This window comes from Plectropomus leopardus, chromosome 4, assembly GCF_026936395.1.
Source record: "Plectropomus leopardus strain MGB_pleo_1.0 chromosome 4, ASM2693639v1, whole genome shotgun sequence".
Classification (NCBI taxonomy): domain Eukaryota; kingdom Metazoa; phylum Chordata; class Actinopteri; order Perciformes; family Serranidae; genus Plectropomus; species Plectropomus leopardus.
In genome coordinates, this window is record NC_142179.1 from 4067946 (window position 1) to 4086078 (window position 18133).

The 18133-nt window shown below is 39.1% G+C and overlaps 1 protein-coding gene across 3 annotated transcripts in view; it reads left to right on the forward strand.

Annotated features, from left to right (window-relative positions):
• Nucleotides 1-18133, forward strand: part of cfap299 (cilia and flagella associated protein 299) — a 115016-nt gene that overhangs the window by 23642 nt on the left and 73241 nt on the right. The window lies entirely within an intron of this gene.

The window sequence follows — 18133 nt, forward strand, 5'->3', positions numbered from 1 at the left end:
TTACAGCACTCCAATTGCTACGTAATGGGATTCCCCTCAAATATTTCTGCAATTCCATTAGGATGGGAACAAAATCCATACTGTGTCAAGTTGAGTGGAAATGCCCCCTCCTCCACCCTCCCACCGTTCCTCCCCAAATACCATGAGAGCCAGCTGCCCGCCCCTCTCCCATCATAAAACCCAGTTTACCAAACTCCAACTACCTTTTCCAAGGTGTTTTCTTCAGATCAAACTGCCATGATAATCTCTTAAAGGGGCAGGGGTACAAGCCTGAAGGGTATTACCCCTATTGCTCAACAACATTTTGAATTTTCACAGCATAAACTGCATTATTAACCCTTAGGGCTCGCTTTAGTACTACTCACAGTCGCTTCGCTCTGTGCACAAAATGCTTCGTAATTAAAAGTTTGCTTGCTTGCTACAGTTAATATATGCCTACACTAAAATGTGAAATATAACAACATATATATTTTTTTACCATCAACTGTTGATTCTGTTTCCATGCTTATCGCCATTTCTGCCGCCCTGAAACGACATGCGCGTCATAACTCGGGTACCATCCAAATTTTCCATTAGTAATTATGACTTCGGAGAACTGTTAATGTGCTAGTAACTTGTATATACAATATTTTCGAGGAGCATGTGATCACCTTTCCAGTGGGAACAGTGGTAAGTTGGTGTGGGTGGTAAAGCAGTAACACTTGGGTACAGTCGGGCTCATGTCTATACAGCGTCTGCACAACATTCTCCAGAGATGCAAAGTGTGAGAGGAGCCAAGAATATGCTCGTCTGAGTGCTGAAAGATACGGATTTTCTCTCCCATCTCTGCGGCAGAGATCACTGAGGTAGTCGAAGAGCTATGCAGTGGTAACAGGTACAGGGGCAAAATAGGGTGCCACGGCCATCACAGCCCGTTTTCCGTGTCCCATCTTTGTTTTTTCTGCGTTCTTGCTCGGTGGTCGTATTCTGCAGTTGCAGCTGAGTTTTGCAAAGTTCCCGTTACAGATTAGTGAATTTCACAGAGTGTCCAGGTGCAGCTGCCCAGTAGTGGAGAGAGTCTGGTTCATCAGACCGTGACCTCCAGCACACACCGGGGCTACTTGCAGCAGAGTGTGAAACGGTTGGAATGAAAAGTTTGAGGTACTCGGTCAGGATTCAGTTAACTAATTAACGGTTAACCGTTGACACCCCAGGCTCCAACCTTCATCTGTGGTGATGATTAAAGATACAGTCATTAAAATCATATGAACTGTGAGAGGAGCACTGACATGTGATGTGACCCTGGAGTGGAAGTTTAACTCTTTCATTTGAGGTGGTTCAGGCATCTGCCTTTCACATCTGTCCCCTCTGAAGTCAAGCTCAGCTGAGCCCAACAGTGAGGCGCTCTTGATTCATGGACAAAGCCTGCATGCTTAATTAAACTTAGATGCACCAGGGAGAGATTTTAACCTCTGACCATGAAACTGACTGTTTTTTCTACAAACACTGATTTTAACACAGTTCTCAGTCTCTACTTACAGTATATGATGAATGGAACGTGTACCATTAGGGGGTTGTGTTCGGTGTCGTACAGTGGGGAGGGTTCGTGTTGATTGACTTCAAATGATTCACTTCACGAAGATGCTGGAGTACAAAAAGGGAGTTTGGTTTGACCTCCGTTTACCTGCCCCTGTGGGCTTTGCAATTATGAGATCACATGAAGTGCACGAAGCGGAGCAGAGGTAGTAACACCAGAAGTTTTCCCGCTGGATGTTCGCTGTGTAAACATGCAAAAGCTCTCATCTCTTTCTTAACTTAAACCAGGAAACTCAACTTGCTTTGCTCGGGGGCCACTTTTGCAAAATGACAGGGGCCAGTTGTGGCAGCTCCATACATGTTTCCAGAATTTTAGGACATTCCCAGGATTGTAGGATGTTTCAAGGATTTTATGTTATTTCTAAGACTTCAGCATTGTTTCTAGGATTTTAAGATGTTTCTCAGATTTCAGGATGTTTCTGGGATTTTAGGCCGTTTCTCAGATTTTACGATGTTTCTAGAATTTTAGGACGTTTCTAGAATTTTAGGACATTTCTAGGATTTCAGAACATTACTCAGATTTGTGGACATTGCTAGGACTTAAGGGCATTTCTAGGATTTTAGGATGTTTCTAGGATTTCAGAACATAACTATGTTTTTAGGACGTTTCTCAGATTTAGGACTTGGCTAGGACTTCAGTCAAGAGGTGCAGGAGATCCTCAAATAGCACTTTTTTTAATAAAGAAGCTTTATCTGGATGCACTAGGGCACGTTATGTATACTAAAAGTACAAAAACTGCTCCCTCAACCACTTAATTTCTTTTGTGAATTAGAGCATTTGGAAGTTGCCGTAAGTTGAGCATCATTGACTGAAACCTTTTTCAAGATGTAGCATTTTTCTTTAAAGAAACTTCCTAGTGATTTAAAATATCTCTTTCTGTATTCAGAAAAGAGAGCCAAAGTTAAAAACATCAAAATATCATGTCGTGGATTACCATTATTGTTTGGCTGACATGATATTTTCCCACCTCCTCTTCTTTTTCATCTCTTAAGAGCTTCCTCTGCTGAAAAATTGGATCAGGAAGATGTTTATTTTCCTTTGAGGCCCGCTCTGTTTAAAATTGAACCCACATTTGTGCGCTTAATACCTCTTCTCTTTGAAACTGTTTAAGTAACAGGTAATCTTTATACAGTTTGACGAGGCTTGACCTCAGCCGTGTATTTACATTACACAGATGCATTCCAGACAACATTTGCACATGTGTGGACATACAGTGAAACATGTGTTGCACTGTGTTTCATACACACTTTACATCCATACTGTACTGTATGTATATTTTTTAACATTAATATTGTAATTCGCTGGTGTCCGTGTGGTATTTATACACATGTTACACATGCTGTATTTTCATACTAACATCTGCCAAACATTTCAAACAATTATGCAGTATGAAGAAGTTGGACACGGTTCAGATTTTTTCCCTCTGCCTTTGGTTGCACCTTTAATCCTCTTTATGCAAGTGTCAATTTACCCACGTTAATCTTCGATAAGGTTCAATAATAAGACCACCCAGTGTTGTGAGGTATCTTTCACACTGTTCAATGTTTCTAAGTGCCTATTGAAACACATGACTCGAGCTCCTCTCTGCCACGCTCCTCAAACCAGAGAATCAGTCCCACTAACGCGCTCCAGGTCCTCACATCTACCCGTATTTTTACTGCTCTCTAATGCAAAGCAGTCCTTGTCCTACACGTGTTTTCCACTTTTTTCCCCCATTATTTTTTATGTTTGCACATTATTGTTATTTTAAGTAGCATTTAAGTCATTTTTTCGTGCATGCTTTCCTTCAAATTTAAAATCCAAATCAAACACAAATGGCATATTTTTTCATGTCACTCTAAACTTTTACTGTCTTTTTTTGAAACTTAACCAGTGTTTGCTGACACTGGCTTAATCCCAATTCATCCCTTGCCCCTAAACCACTTAGCCCTTACCCCTCCGTTTTGTGCTTTCCTGTCGAAGGGTAGGGTGTCCCAATTCTTGTTTGGATAGAGGTGTAGGGCAAAGTGTTAGGGCTACATGCCGCTCCAAACGGAGGTTTTTCAGAGGCACACTCCAACCTGAGCATGAGAATTAATGGGCTAGATGGCTGCACAACCAACAAAAGAAACTCACAAATGTATTTTCAATGTATTATTGTCATTTTTTTAATAACAACCATAACAGAAAACCCCTGCTAGAATGCTGATGTGCTGGCAGCTAATTAGTTATCCATTGTTTCCCATGAGGGACTTTCAGACCCCTTTAGGGACATAATTGATAGTTGATATAAAAATATATTTTAACCACTTTTTTTGGTTTTTTTGGTTTTTAAAAGGCCTACCTAAAATATCAATATCAGTCCAAGAGCGGGCGCTGTATTTGGAGTATTTTCACCGCTTTACAGGTCACACAGCCTTTTGCTATATTTCCCGTCCTTCGCCAGTCAGCTGTTTGGGTCAGAAAGTGATGAAAGCAGCTGCTATGTGATCCAACTGAAACGAAACTTCACATTGAAAACTCACTCAGTACAGCGTCCACTTAGACTGATATTGTATTTTTTCAGGTAGGCCTTTTTTGAAGTGGCTAAAACATGTTTTGATATCAACCCCTCTTTACAGTAAAGTAATACTGAGCCGTGGGGTGAGTGCCCCATCTCTTTCTGCAAACCAGGAGCGTGCTGACAGCTACTGTATGTAATACACTGACTATACATTAGCATCTCATACAGCCTCACTTCAAAAAATCCGCAACTATCACTTTGACTATCAGAAAGTAATTTCTTGATACTAAAATACGAAAATGAACTGTTCACAAAAAAACAGAATTTTGAGAATTATGAATTGTTTTTGTAACATGTACACACCCTAAAAAATGGAGCATACATTACATTTGAAGAAAAAACAAGACCTTATTTACAATTTAAAGGATTGTAAGAACAAAATCTTTTTTTTCCTTCTCTCCCTTTCTCCCTTTGCTTCAATCATCTGCTCTTCCTTTCCTCTCTCTCTCTCTTCCCTGTTTTGCAGTAAAGAACTGAAACAGTTTGGGAAAATGTGTTGTAGTAAAAGTATACATTTATTGTACAAAATGTAGTGGAGTAAAAGTGAAAGCTGATAGACATATAATCACTCAAATAAAGTGGAGATACTCCCAAAACAAATGTAAGTACTGCAACAACTTCTGTTATGATGGGCAAGGTGGCACAGGAAAACAAGGTGTAGGGGTGAAGCAAAGAAATGGGACTGGTCCACTGTCTCAAGTATCACCTACTTAATTTATCATTAAGCGTAAAGGACTGTTAGGACACGGAAAATCATCCATTTTAGGCCCATAATGGGCAAGATAAAGAAAATACTTAAAGCTGAGTTATTGGCTCTCCTTTGACGTTTTCATTGTCATCTTCCATGTCATTCATCACGGGTGTCACTCCTTTGTCCTCCTTTCATGTGACACTCAGCCTTTCAAGTCAGGTTGAAATTACACCTGTCACCTAATACACTTGTCAGGTTATTCTGTCTCTTCTGTCTGGCCCCAAACGGCTTTACAAGAGATTGATAGCGGACATAACTCTTGATGAACAGAGCTCGTCTTCCCTTTGTGTGCGGTCCCTGCCCCCTCCCTTCTATTTAGGATCAAGACAAAGGAACACTAGAAAGCCTTTTTTGCATTCAAAATATTGACTTTAATACATTTTATTTCTTGTAGTTTTTCTCCTAAGCGCTCAGTCAGTAGAAGGAGCCGTCCGCTATCTTTCTGATCAGCTGAACTTGTAAAGCTTTCAGTGCCTTGCCTTCATTGTGCTTTACCTCCCCGGCCCTGTTGCGAAAGCTGCTTCGCTGCCAAAAGTCACACACAAACAAAAGCTGCACCTGGGCAGCTTTGGCTTTATTTGCACTGGGTAAGAAGTTAGGTTTTTTATCAAATCCAGGTCACACCTGCACAGGGTGCCTGAGGGTGTCCATTGTTGGAAGGTTCACATCTGAAACTGGAGGTGTGCTGCCACCACCCACTCTGCTCCCTGTTTGTTTTCAGCTGTTTGTTGAGAGGCTCTGATGGTATCAGTGTGCAACACATCAAACTAATGTTAAACTAATGAATGGGCACAGTTAAAGGCAGTTATGCATGGAGCATTAATACACTGACACCTGTAGGGCTCTGATTACACAGAGAGATTGTGCCCATGACTCCAAGGATTGGATTAAATGAGATAAAAATAAGCATGCAGCATATTTTACTTTTCTTCCAAGTAAATGCAGAAGTTTATTAAAAATAAAGCAGAAATGTTCAGAAACGTCTTGTCTTATACAAGGCAGTATATATATATAGTAAGTTCTTCCACACCTGTAACCAAATCTGCACCAGAAACTAATTAAATGTTTAGTGGTTTAACTTTCCACCAGATGCCAGCTTACTGAGTCAATGGAGCACCACACTTAAAGAGCAATTAAACCCCAAAACCACTTTTTTTCAGTTGAAAAGTAATATATCTGAGTATGTAGTGTTGTTGATTGATTAAGGTCCAACTTTTGATATTTAGTGCAAAGTATTAACATTCAAACTTCCAAAAGTGGGGATTTACTAAGTACTTATTGTGTTTCACATGATTTCACATTTTGTCTTAAAAAGTAATTGGTTATTTACCAGTAAATGTGTGGGGCTAAAAAAAAAAAGATCGAAATTGACATCCCTAGACTAAAAATACCAAAATAGGACTCAACATGTTAGCTATTTTTCAATAATTTGAAAATGTATGCGGTTAACCAAACCACAGTTGTTTTACAGGTGTAATTTATTATAGTAGGAGATGGTATCATTTCATTAAAATTGATGATCTAGTTAGTCATGATGCATTAAAAAGAAATAACATAACAGACATGATGATTAATGATAATAACTGATGATTTTGTATTTCAGCTTGATCAATTGTTGAATGATTTTGTAATCGACTACCCTGAAAGTCAACATTCACTCACCTAAGAAGCCAATAATAAGCCATCAGTCACTCAGCAACGAGAGAACTTCATTAAAACAATGCACCTGGCACAGTGCCTCGCCACAAAGCGCGTACGATTGTGTTTGCTCTCAGCTGTTTCCAGAGCAGCAGGACTACCACAAAAGTCGGTTTGTTGTATCAGTAATAAAGAAAAAAAACGAGGTGAGTTGCACTCTACCTGTCAAACAAGAAATAACTGATAATATATTGGTTCTCCAAAAATTTTACCATGCAAACTATTTGACTTGACCCATTGGCTCTGAGAAGTTGGTTAATTGAACGTTTAACAGTTGTCTCTGAAATGTAATGTGAGAAATTTTACAATACCATAAAACAATGAAAATGTATGTTAGGAATCATCAAAATTCAAAAACAACAAAAATGAAATGATCGGCTTTGTCTGCATATTTGAAACCATTTCAAATATTCTGAATTTATGCGCATCGATACATAAATATTTTGGCATCTGATAACTAACCACACTTAATGGATTTTTACTTATTTAAGACCAAAAATAAGTATTTAATTCAGTTTGTGTGCAGTTTTTTCTCATTGCATTACCTATGTGCATGATAATTTCAGTATATTTCACCGAAAGGGACATGCTTTGTAGTTGTGGCTGGTGAAAGTCAACAGTAAACCTGGCCAATAATTAATATTTGACAGCTAGTTTTGCTCACCAATAGACAATAGTAGATCAGTGTGGACATTTTAAATTTAATTAATATATTTTTCTGGAAGTGGCCACAGCAAAGTTTTTTATTATCAGAGATTTCTAATTTGTTTAACTGAACTTACTTTAATTTTGTTCAATATGAATGCATGTTTTTTTTTAAATCAAGAAACTGAGGAAAGCCGGTGAATTTTGTTTCTTCAATTTTACTATCTTCTCCGACTAATTTGACTGTTTAAAAATTATTTTCAGTCTCCCACCCATTCAGTTGTGGAATTTAGCTGGTTGGCCTGTGCTGTGTGTCTCATGCCCAGAGGGGACATCCTGCATAAAGGAAGTGTTTGTCTTTGGTCTGTGGACCCAGCGAGTTCTGTATTGATAAGCTCCTGTCGCTATAGATAATAAGGTGGTCAGTCATGCAGCCCAGAGATCAAGTATAGCATTGAAATTAAAGAGGAATTCCCAGCCCTATTGCATTACAAGCCGTGTGTGTGTCCCCGCTGCCCGGTCCCTTTGTCCCTGTCATGGGCAGTAAAAATAACAATGGCAAGTTTGATTTCAAAGCAGCAGGACTAAGGTGGACAGCCTTTAGAAAGGAAAGCGTCCTGCAGGGCTATCATATGACCTTGACTTGAATGGTGTCACAGAGTTGTGGAGAGGTGGGGATAAGGCCCCAACAGTTTGCAACCATCTATCAAAAGGACAAAAAAAGGACTTTTTGTCTGGAGAAGCGACCATTGTGATATTTGAGATCACCTGATCAGCATCTATTTTCTTTTTTTAGTTCTAAGACTAATTTCACCTGAGACAGAAAAACCTACAGCAGGGATACTCGACAGCCCAGTACATGTTTCTAGGATTTTAGGACATATCTGTGATTTCAGGATGGATCTAGGATTTTCAGACATTTCTGGGATTTTCAGACATTTTTAGGATTTTTGGATATTTCTAGGATTTCAGGTCATTTGTAGGATTTTCGGGCATATCTAGGATTTTTCTACAATTTTAGGAGAATTCTAGGATTTTACTGTGATTCAAGGAATTTAAGGCACTCTCTGACATTTCTCAGATTTTAGGATGTTTTCCAGATTTTACGACTTTTCTAGGACTAGGACACATTTCCAAGTTTTTAAGACACTTTTAGCATTTTAAGACATTTTTTTTTTAGGATTTTAGGACATTTCTTGGATTTTAGGGTGGTTCTAGGTTTTCAGAACATTTCTCGGGTTTTAGATGGATCTAGGTATTCAGAATGTTTTCAGTATTTCTGGACATTTCTGGTATTTCAGGACATTTCTGGGGATTTAGGACATCTCTAGAATTTTAAGATGTTTCTAGGGTTTTAGCCCATTAGGGGATTAGCTAGGACCTCTGTCGGGGTGTTCGGGGCTCCTCCATCAAAACCTTTTTTGATAAACAAGCTCTATGATGCTGTTTTGTGCACACTGGCACATTATGTATACTAAAAGTACAAAAACAATTCCCAGTGTCAATCACTTTATTTTTATTTTGTAGTAGAAAATGGTTGAGGGGCCACCCTACTGGGGGCCATATTTGTCCTGCAAATGAAGTATCACTGACCTGCAGGATACACCCTAACGCTATTGTTCTAACTGCTGTTTTGCCTCTTTTCCTCTGAGCTTTGAACTGTCATACTTTGGCTGCTCTTTCTCACAGTTGCAGGTCTTGAGGAGAACCATAACATTTAACTGTGAAGTATTACTTTTGGCTGATTACAAGACGTGGATTTCATGGCCAGTGTCTTGGTCTATAAAAAGAAAATGGATAGCCAAAGCATTATGTGTTATGTTAGTGCATGCAGCCAACATGGCAGCTGTGCCCTGTCTCTCAATGCACCATATCTGCCACTGAGGGATTTGGAGAGGAATGAGGAAAAGAAAGATTAAACTGCACTCATGTTATATACAATTGTCCTCTAGAGCTCTTAATAAATGGCAATTGAAAGATAATAAAAGGCTAGATTAATCTGATCCATGCATATTTGAATTATTTTGACAGGGTTTCCTCTGAGAGATGCAGCTGCTATCAATGGCAAAGCTCTGACATGCAATATTTTCCTGAATGAAAGCATAATTAGTTGGTAGAGTTACAAAAGCCAAATCCAGTGAGAACACGCCGTGGGCCATTTGGAAGCCGTTTCAGGGCGGATGAAAGGTTTGTTTACCCATGAAATCAAACATCGCATATCCCAGAATGCAAGTGGCACTACTCCACTCACGGTTTTTACCACTGAAAGCCTGGATGAGCCCCGCTGTAATGATTTCTGCTGCACCCCTCCCTCTTGTGAACAGCTGCTATTGTCCAGAGACATCGCCCCAAAAATGTGGCCCCCTGGACCATTTTCAGAGCAAATGAAAACGGATACACTTAATCTAATCTCTCAGGATTTTTTTTTCCAATGCATTAGTGTTTTTTTTTTTTTTTCAGCTGCATTGGGAAAACATTCAGCTTGTGGGCCATCACCATCAAAACACCCATCAGCTTGATTTGCTACTGGGAAGATGGGGAATCATATTAAGTGGTCTACATGTTATCAAAGGAAGTTTTGCATTACGTGGAGGCCATCTGGGAGTCTGGATAAACTATGGTTGCTCTCTGTCACCGCTCCATAAAGAGTTCTCATTTTGGACACAGCTGAAGATTTATTGGGGCACAGATTATTGAAGGGATTACTTTATTTAATTTTGGCATCAAGGCAGTCTCTTGTGTTTTGTCTTGGATTAATATGTCCTAAATCACAGTCAACAAAGACTGTAGATACACAGGAACTCACATCCTTATAGCCTTTTTCCTCTGTAACAGTTCAACAGATTGTAACAAAAAGAAACTTGATTTATCAGTTGTTGTTTTTTTGTTTTGTTTTTTCACAAAGTGACTTTTAGGATATACACCTTTATAGTGGCAAAATTGGGACTGATTGTATGTCATACCTACACTGTAAAATGTGACAAATCGGTCTAACTTATAACCTTAGAAACCTATTTCCTTGGATGAGGCATTTAAATATAACTTTTAATCTCAATTTATGTTTACTTTATATTTAATTGATACATTTACTTACATTAAGCTCATTTACTTAATTTTGTGAAGTTGTTGCAACTTAAAAATGACTTAAATCACATTGTTCCTTGTTAGTGTTATCAACTTCAGTAAACCAAGTTAGTCTGACTTAACTTGATCATGAAAAAGAAGATTTTGCCAATCATGATTGGCAGCATTGCACTCACTGTAGTATAACCTCCCGGTGCACATACCTGGCATTCCTTTAGTTGTATATTAGTTTTCTTTTTTTAATTGAAAACTTGAGCGTAGCAGAACATGCAGTCCATTGTCAAAACTACTTAGCAAAGTTTAGTTTGGACGTATTGTGATCTGAATATTTTCCTTTGGCATGTCAAGGTCACAGTCTTCTCCCTGTCTGAGATATTTAATATGTACCCTGAGGTTGATTTCATCCACTGCTGTAATCAATCATTATTTACAGCCATATTATCTTTTTGCATTCCTTTCATTTGCACTTTTCATGGACTCATGAACCTTAGTGTGTTTTCACTCCAACTCCCATCCATGTATTAGGAAGACACAGGGTGCATGGGCTTGTAATATGTTAGGGAGGATTGAACATCTGTGTTAAATACTACCTAAAGGTTTCTGGCTTGTCCCTGGAGGAATGTGCACCTGCCATGTGGAGGCGGTGTGTTTTGGACTCCTTAGGCTCAAAGTCAACACTTTGTGTAGTAAGGTCCTATAATAAACCTGCTACACTCTAAAATTTAGTCACTAAAATACCTTTAAATCAACAATAATGGATGAAAGCGCACAAATAACATCTTACATGAAAATGAATGCGTTTAATTTTACTCGTCAAATTGATTTACAGCCTCACGCACTAAAATAACAAAAGATATAGTTTTATCGATGCAGCCAATCCAGATATACATTTCTGCCTTTGTTTACATTCTGCGTCCCATCTTTCTTACATCATGTCTTTGGATATCCATCCAAAACAGTGATTAGACCGTTCCAGTTTGTGTCTGGACTCATCTTCTTTCTGGCCTTCTGTCGTGGAGGAAAGCCAAGAGTTACTCAACAGTCTGAACTCAACTTGTGAGACACATCTGCTCTGTGAGGCTGCATAGTCAGTGTGTGTGAGATTAATCTTTTTAAGTAATTTTGTAACTACTGTATCCATTTTAAAGAAGAGAAAACATGCAGTCAACTGATCTAAAGGAGGAGAGGGCACAAATTGTCAACTGATCCAGAGCCCCGATGAAGGGACATTTAAATCTAAAAATCAAATAATAAATCTGTTCAGACAGTTCAGTAGAGGTCTGTTTTACCACAACAGCATATTTTGGGAATGAAGTTAGAATAAAGTTGGGATTAAATGACCTTGGTGCTGTTTCTTCTGTGACTGGATGACTGAGATGACTTGGTGTTCAGAAAAGAAACAGCCAACCAGCAGCGCCTCTTCCAGCTGCTGGACTTTGTAGCATGGCGTAAATACAAGCCATAACGTAGATTTATTGAATTAAAATGTGTCCTTGATCCTGCTACATCTTTGGAGTTGAAGGCCGAGTTGATAAAAAATCACCAGCTACTATGAAAAGTCCATCCGGAGTCTTGTGTCCTGTCGGCTCTGAACAAAGTCCACCCATCCACTGCAAAAGCTTGATCTGGGATGTTGGGGGTTAACCATGTCTCTGTGAAGATGTGTTAAAAATCACATCTCATCCACATTATTCTCCTGCGACTGGACATTAGACAGAAGAAGTTTTGTTAGAGGAAATCCTCTTAGTCTAAGTCAGGTCAGCCTTGTCCTGATACAGGCTCTCCTCCCTCTCTTCGTCCGACGCTTTCCGTTTCATTTGTCCCCTCTGGTCTGACTGGCCGCTCGGCGTATGCCGTTGGTGGAGGTCGTATTGTGGTTTGCTGCATTCAGTCCAAACCCCAAACAACATTTCTTGCTGTTGATAAGTGCTTCTTTGTCATAGAAAAGACGTGCTTCAGCAGAAGGGGCCATGGAGTCGAAAAAATAGAAAAATATAGCAAAAAAGTAGCAAGGATGTGAGGAGCTACTGGCTGCTGCATCTACATGCGCCGCCAGCCTGTTATATTAGATCTTAAAGCTGTTCTGCAGCTCCAGTTATCAGCCTGTGAACCAACCGCTTCATTCTTTTCTCCTCAAGGGTGAAAAATCGAGCCTTGGTGTGTTAACTCCTTTAGCGATGCAGCAGCGATGGTATATTCCTAAAGCATTACCAAGGTTCAGTAGGTAATCATTTTGGCTAAAAAGGTAGCCCTATGAGTGAATGAAGGAACCCATTTATGGTCAAAACACTGATACCCAATCTGGGAATTCAGCTAATGCTTATCCGCTCTTAGCAACATATGGAGCACATTCTTCAGAATCTTCTTTGTTTTATCACTACACACTGGACTGCTTTGGCTGTGTATTATTCCACCTGAGTAAATACTGGACGGCATCTCTCCTACTTAGAGCGGTGCACATGTCTTCCAGAGGCTTCAAGCCCCCTGTACCTTCTCTCCTCGTCTTCGGCTCGATCCCTCCCCGCCACAAGAGCGAGTCCAGGACTTTGTGTTTTTGATTTGTATCCTGAGAGACCAGCTGCTGCTGATGGACGGTTTCTCATCAGGTCAATGTCAGTGTGTCTCTCTCTGTTTCCTACACACAGTCTCGCTGAAATGCCAAAGATTTGAGCTCATGGTTTAACTTTCAAGCTTCTAAAATTTAGACAGGCCAAATTCTCTGCATATTTTCTTGTCATTGTAATGCATATTAACATGTGGATGAGGTTCTCGCCAGAGAGAATTGCAGATGGTTTGAGTCTATTAACAGATACAAGGGATTTAAAATCAGTTACGTTTGAGCTACCTGCTGCTAAACAAAGGACATAAACTTTGGAGTCTTTTTCATCAAATTAACTTATTTATGCACGTCACCAAAGTACTGTACCTAATGGTATAAAGAGCTGCAGCTAAAGAAGTGTTGACCCTTTGATACCTGGAGCAACATCACTTTTCTTGTACTGCTTTCAGATGCCTTTAACAAAGATTTAAACCTCTGAACCTTTAGCAAACTGGTGTGATTTCTTTCAAAAACATGGGAAAAAATGCAGTTAGTTAGAAATATTCCACAAATTCCAGAAATAAGTAGATTTTATTTATTTATTTTTATTATTATTATTATTTTTAAAAAGACAGAGAAAAACATCTATGGAAAAAAAAGGTAGGGAAAACTGTGTTCTGCAGTGTTTTCCAGAGCACAAGATGATGTCTTCAAATGTCATGTTTTGTTTACAGTCTAAGAGGCACAAAAAAAAAATCAGAAAATATTGACTTTAAAGAAGCTAGAATTTCTTAAAAATGACTCAGACCAATAATAGATTATCAAAATTTTAAGGGTTCTTCTTGACAGTTTTGTCAAAATCAAGTAATTCAAATATTATTGATTCTGTGACAATTAATTTACATTATGTGCTTTCTTATTTTTTTCTTAATTTATATGCAATTTTGGACTTTTTATTTACAAAACTAAAAGGTTATATTATTTTGCTATTTGAAATGGAAAACCTTTGAAACTCACTATTTCAAAACCACTTTGAACCCAGAAAGAAACATAGAAATCTAAGGTTGCAATGAGTTAATCTATTAGTTGTTGCACCTTTAATGGAATAAACACAATTAACCAAACAATGAAAATCTTGTGTGTGCCAACATTAGGCAGAAATGGTTAACATTGGTTCCTAAAAAGGTACAAAAATACCAAAAAAATCTGGCTGTGTTTTGTTTTATTTTTGAAATGAGGAAGAAGAAAATTAACTTTATGCGTCACATTGACCTATATCTGACACTTACTGCTGATATATTTCACACATATGTGTTGAAACTGATAGAGGATTTTTGCTTTAATGAGCTTTGTTGGAGGGCAAACAAGAGTGAAAATGTGCACGCCCATATTTGTCAGAAAAGCAATATGTAACCTATTTATCTTATGTCAGATAGTGAGAGCTGAAGCCTTGAGTGTGCTGTATTTTGAATGCCTCATGGTGGCTTTAATATAGATGAGGTAATGGTCGGGTAGAGTCTCATAGTAAGGCACAGTTCTTTTAACATAAATTCTCTTAAGATTTTAGCATTTTAGTAGTTTTCATTTTTACCCCATTATTCAGTTTACCAACTTTATGTCCTCTGATTTCAACCCAAAAGAAAATGTTGGCATTTTACTTTTCTGCACACCACTATAACCTTATATATACATCATAACAATGTTTCTACGTAACATAACGTGAGTAACGTAGTGTATGAACTGGCTTAGTTATCGGATAGTGGATGGTGTGTCACCGTTACTGATGCCTACCACACTGCTGACTGCTGTTCAAGACCAACAAAAAACAAAATCAGTTGTGTTTTATCAAGTCATTGCTGTGTTTTCTGTGGCTTTTTAGCCCGCTGTTCTTTAAGAGGCCTTGAAGCCATCAAATGTGTGTTTTTTAGCAAACAATAACTGTATTTCCACAGGGGATAGTGCTGTGCAAAGTGGTTGTTTTTTTTTAAAGAGACATTGCTTTTCCAGCAGGGATTGTGCTCCCAGAATCGTGTTCGACTGATACGTCAGCTGGTTTTATCAGCTGATATTCGCCCGTCACAGATATATCGATATCAGCTTACACGTTGTCCAGTATACACCATAGAACAAGTTTATTTGTTAACAGAACATAATGCAGAAAAAGATACTTAGAGTAATGTAGAATGATCAGGTTCAAGGAGAAGTCTTAAACTCTTGTCTGACTTCTCTCCATGTTGCACTCCCATCATTTTAGTCAGCTGTGTCAATAACACATAGGCAGATGCTTTTACATTTTGTTTACATGTTGTTCTAAACACTCTGTAAAAAATATCCTTCCTGGAAAGAATCATCAAACAGGAAGTGATGATCTCTTGCTGCAGTAACATCAGTTTGGCTGCGATAAAGAGAACAGCAGCATGAGCACTTAATCTGAATATCTCACTAAAGAAACTCACATCAGAAATCCAATCACACCACCGCGCTCCTCTTTTAAACCAGCACAGAAACCAGTGGTCTCACAAATGATTAAACCAGTGACACTCAATTTACAGCCTGGGGGTCGAATCTGGCCCCTGATAGGGTGCTAGGTGGCACCCCAACCATTTTCTTATTCACAATAAAAATAAAGTGATTAACATTGAGAATTGTTTTTGTACTCTGAGTATACATAAGGTGCCAAAGTGCATAAAACAGTATCAGAATAGAGCTTGTTTATCAAAAAAGTACCGATGGAGGATCCCCCAAATACCCAGACAGTAGTCCTGGCTAAGCCCCTGTGTCCTAAAATTGAAATCCTAGAAACATGCTAAAACCCTAAAATTATCCCAAAATTTTAGATATGTTTTAAAATCCTAGAAATGTTCTAAAATCCAAGAAACTTTCTAAAATCCTAATGATGTCCTAGAATCTAAGAAATGTTCTCGAACCCTAAAAATGCCCTGAAATCTAAGAAATGTTTTAAAATCCAAGAAAAGTCATAAAATCCTGGAAATGTCTTTAAATCCCTGGAATGTCCCAAAATACTAGAAATGTCCCTAAAACCCGAGAAATGTCCTTATATTATAGAAACATCCCAAAATCCTAACATGTATGGGGCTGTTGTGACTGGCCCCTGACCTTTTGTCATTTTGAGAAACTGGCCCTCAAGCAAAGCCAGTGGAGTGTCCCTGGACTAAATGATGCTGTTTATTACAGGAGCTTACTACAGCACATTTTTTGTCTCCTTTCCAAATCATACACACATATCCAAACTAACATTTGGCCACAGTTACCACAGCGGCTGGCCAGAACTCACCTGCTGCTTTAACTATTTTCTTTAGTTACCTACCAAAGTGGCTGGTACAGTAGATAAACTTCCAAACCACAGCCAGAGTTTCCCAGTATTTAGCTGAGGGCTGGTATTTACTTTCCATCCTGTCCTCTCTTCAGTTGTGTGCCCTTACAGTACTTCCAGCTCGACTTTATTTATCAGCGACGTATTTCCAGCCTCCATCTGGCTCAGCTGATATCACAGTGGTGGCCTGGTTGTAATATGGATATCCCCCTCATTTATCTTCTCCCCTGTGACAAAAAAACAAAATCTACTCATCTTGTCTTTGCAGAAAATAGTCTGATATCAGCCAGTGGAGGCCAGGAAAAGGGTGACAAAGATAAACACGTTTGCACCACCAGACGTGTAGCGTTGCTCTTATTGCTTTGGACAATGTTAGTGTTGTCTTAAACCACAAGTTTAGTTATTTCAGAGCCATAAAAAAAGCGGAGATCAAACGGAGTCACAGTCTCTATTATTCTTTTCCTCTTGCAGGGCAGAACTGAAGTGCATTTCATGGTTTGAAAAACACAGTAAAAACACTGTGAATTCCTTGTGCTGCAGTGTGACAGCCGGCGATTGCAGGAGTCTCATGGCAAGCCCAAAGGGGGAGCTTCTCAGCAGAGCTGCAGGCCAACTAAAACAGAATCATGTTTGAACACCTATTTCCACTGGGAAGGGGGGAGGGGGAGCTCCGCAAGCTTTAATCAGGATCTTAAAACAGGCGAGCCTTTGATAAAGACTGCGCTCTGTACATTTATCTTACTCCTCTGAAGGCTGCGCTGGCTTATGTCATCCACTTTGATCCTACTTTTTTGGAGCACGGTGTCGGACGTATCTCTGCTGCCGATAACACACTGGTCAAGTTGTGATGTAGAAAAAGGCCTCACCCCACCTTCCCCCTCCCTCACCACCACATCCTAAGTGCATGAGTGTGTGTGGTATGTTGTACCTCCCACGTTTTTTTTTTTTTGTTGTTTTTTTTCATCCTGTATGGAAACGGTGCCATTAATTTTCCGAGCGCTGTCATAAACATCACCTCCTGGTTAAAGAGGAGCTGTGACAGGGTGCTGCCCCACAATGTGCGAGGGCAACAATATTTGACTTGGACGTGTTCCTGGTGATGAGGCCAAACCCTGCAGCAGGCCTCTTGGCAGATGTCATGCCTGAGTGCTTTGGAATAATGCTGATAGGAGCTAAGCTAGACTGGACTATACCCATGACAGGCCCGGCTTGAATCCGTGCATCAGCATTCAGAGCACATGAGGCAGTGGCACAACACTTCTGCGTACAGTTACATTTACTTCAATAATCATACTGATTTAAAACAATGGCAGTCCAAGCTTTACCTAGCTCCTTAAAGCATCAGCCAACCCAATCGTCAAAGAAAGTGTTGGCTTTTCTGCTGACCACTGACACTTTACTTTTGTTTGGCGTTATGTAGCGGAACCTGGGGTAAACAAGTTGTTGGTTTTAGGCACAAAAACTGCTTGGTCAATATTAGGAAAAGATCATGTTTTGGCTTAATATGCCAGATTTTTAGTGTAAAATCCCTGGTGGAAAAAAGCCATGGGTTGCAAGTGTCAGATTTGAAAAAAAAAAAAAACCTAAATAAAAATCAAGTACTGGAAATGATGTTCTAGTGACAGCAGATGCGGTTTGTTTGAGATAAACACAAGAACTGGCGACTTAGCATGAGCAAATACAGCCACAATGGTTGAACAGCTGAAAAAAGAGACCTGTGTACACAGAAAATACAACTTTATTAACCCTTAGGGACTTTCAAATTACACACACCCTGCACACAATATGTGCTTTTCAAAATCCAGCTTTAAGAGAATATTATAAATTGGTGTTATTTTCTACTTTAATTGAGTTAAATTTTTTAACCGACATGATTCCTAATCATAAATATCAAATATTCATTAATTTCCAGAATTTTAACCCTTGAAATACCAGTTTTTTTGTCATGATGCCACCATATTTTT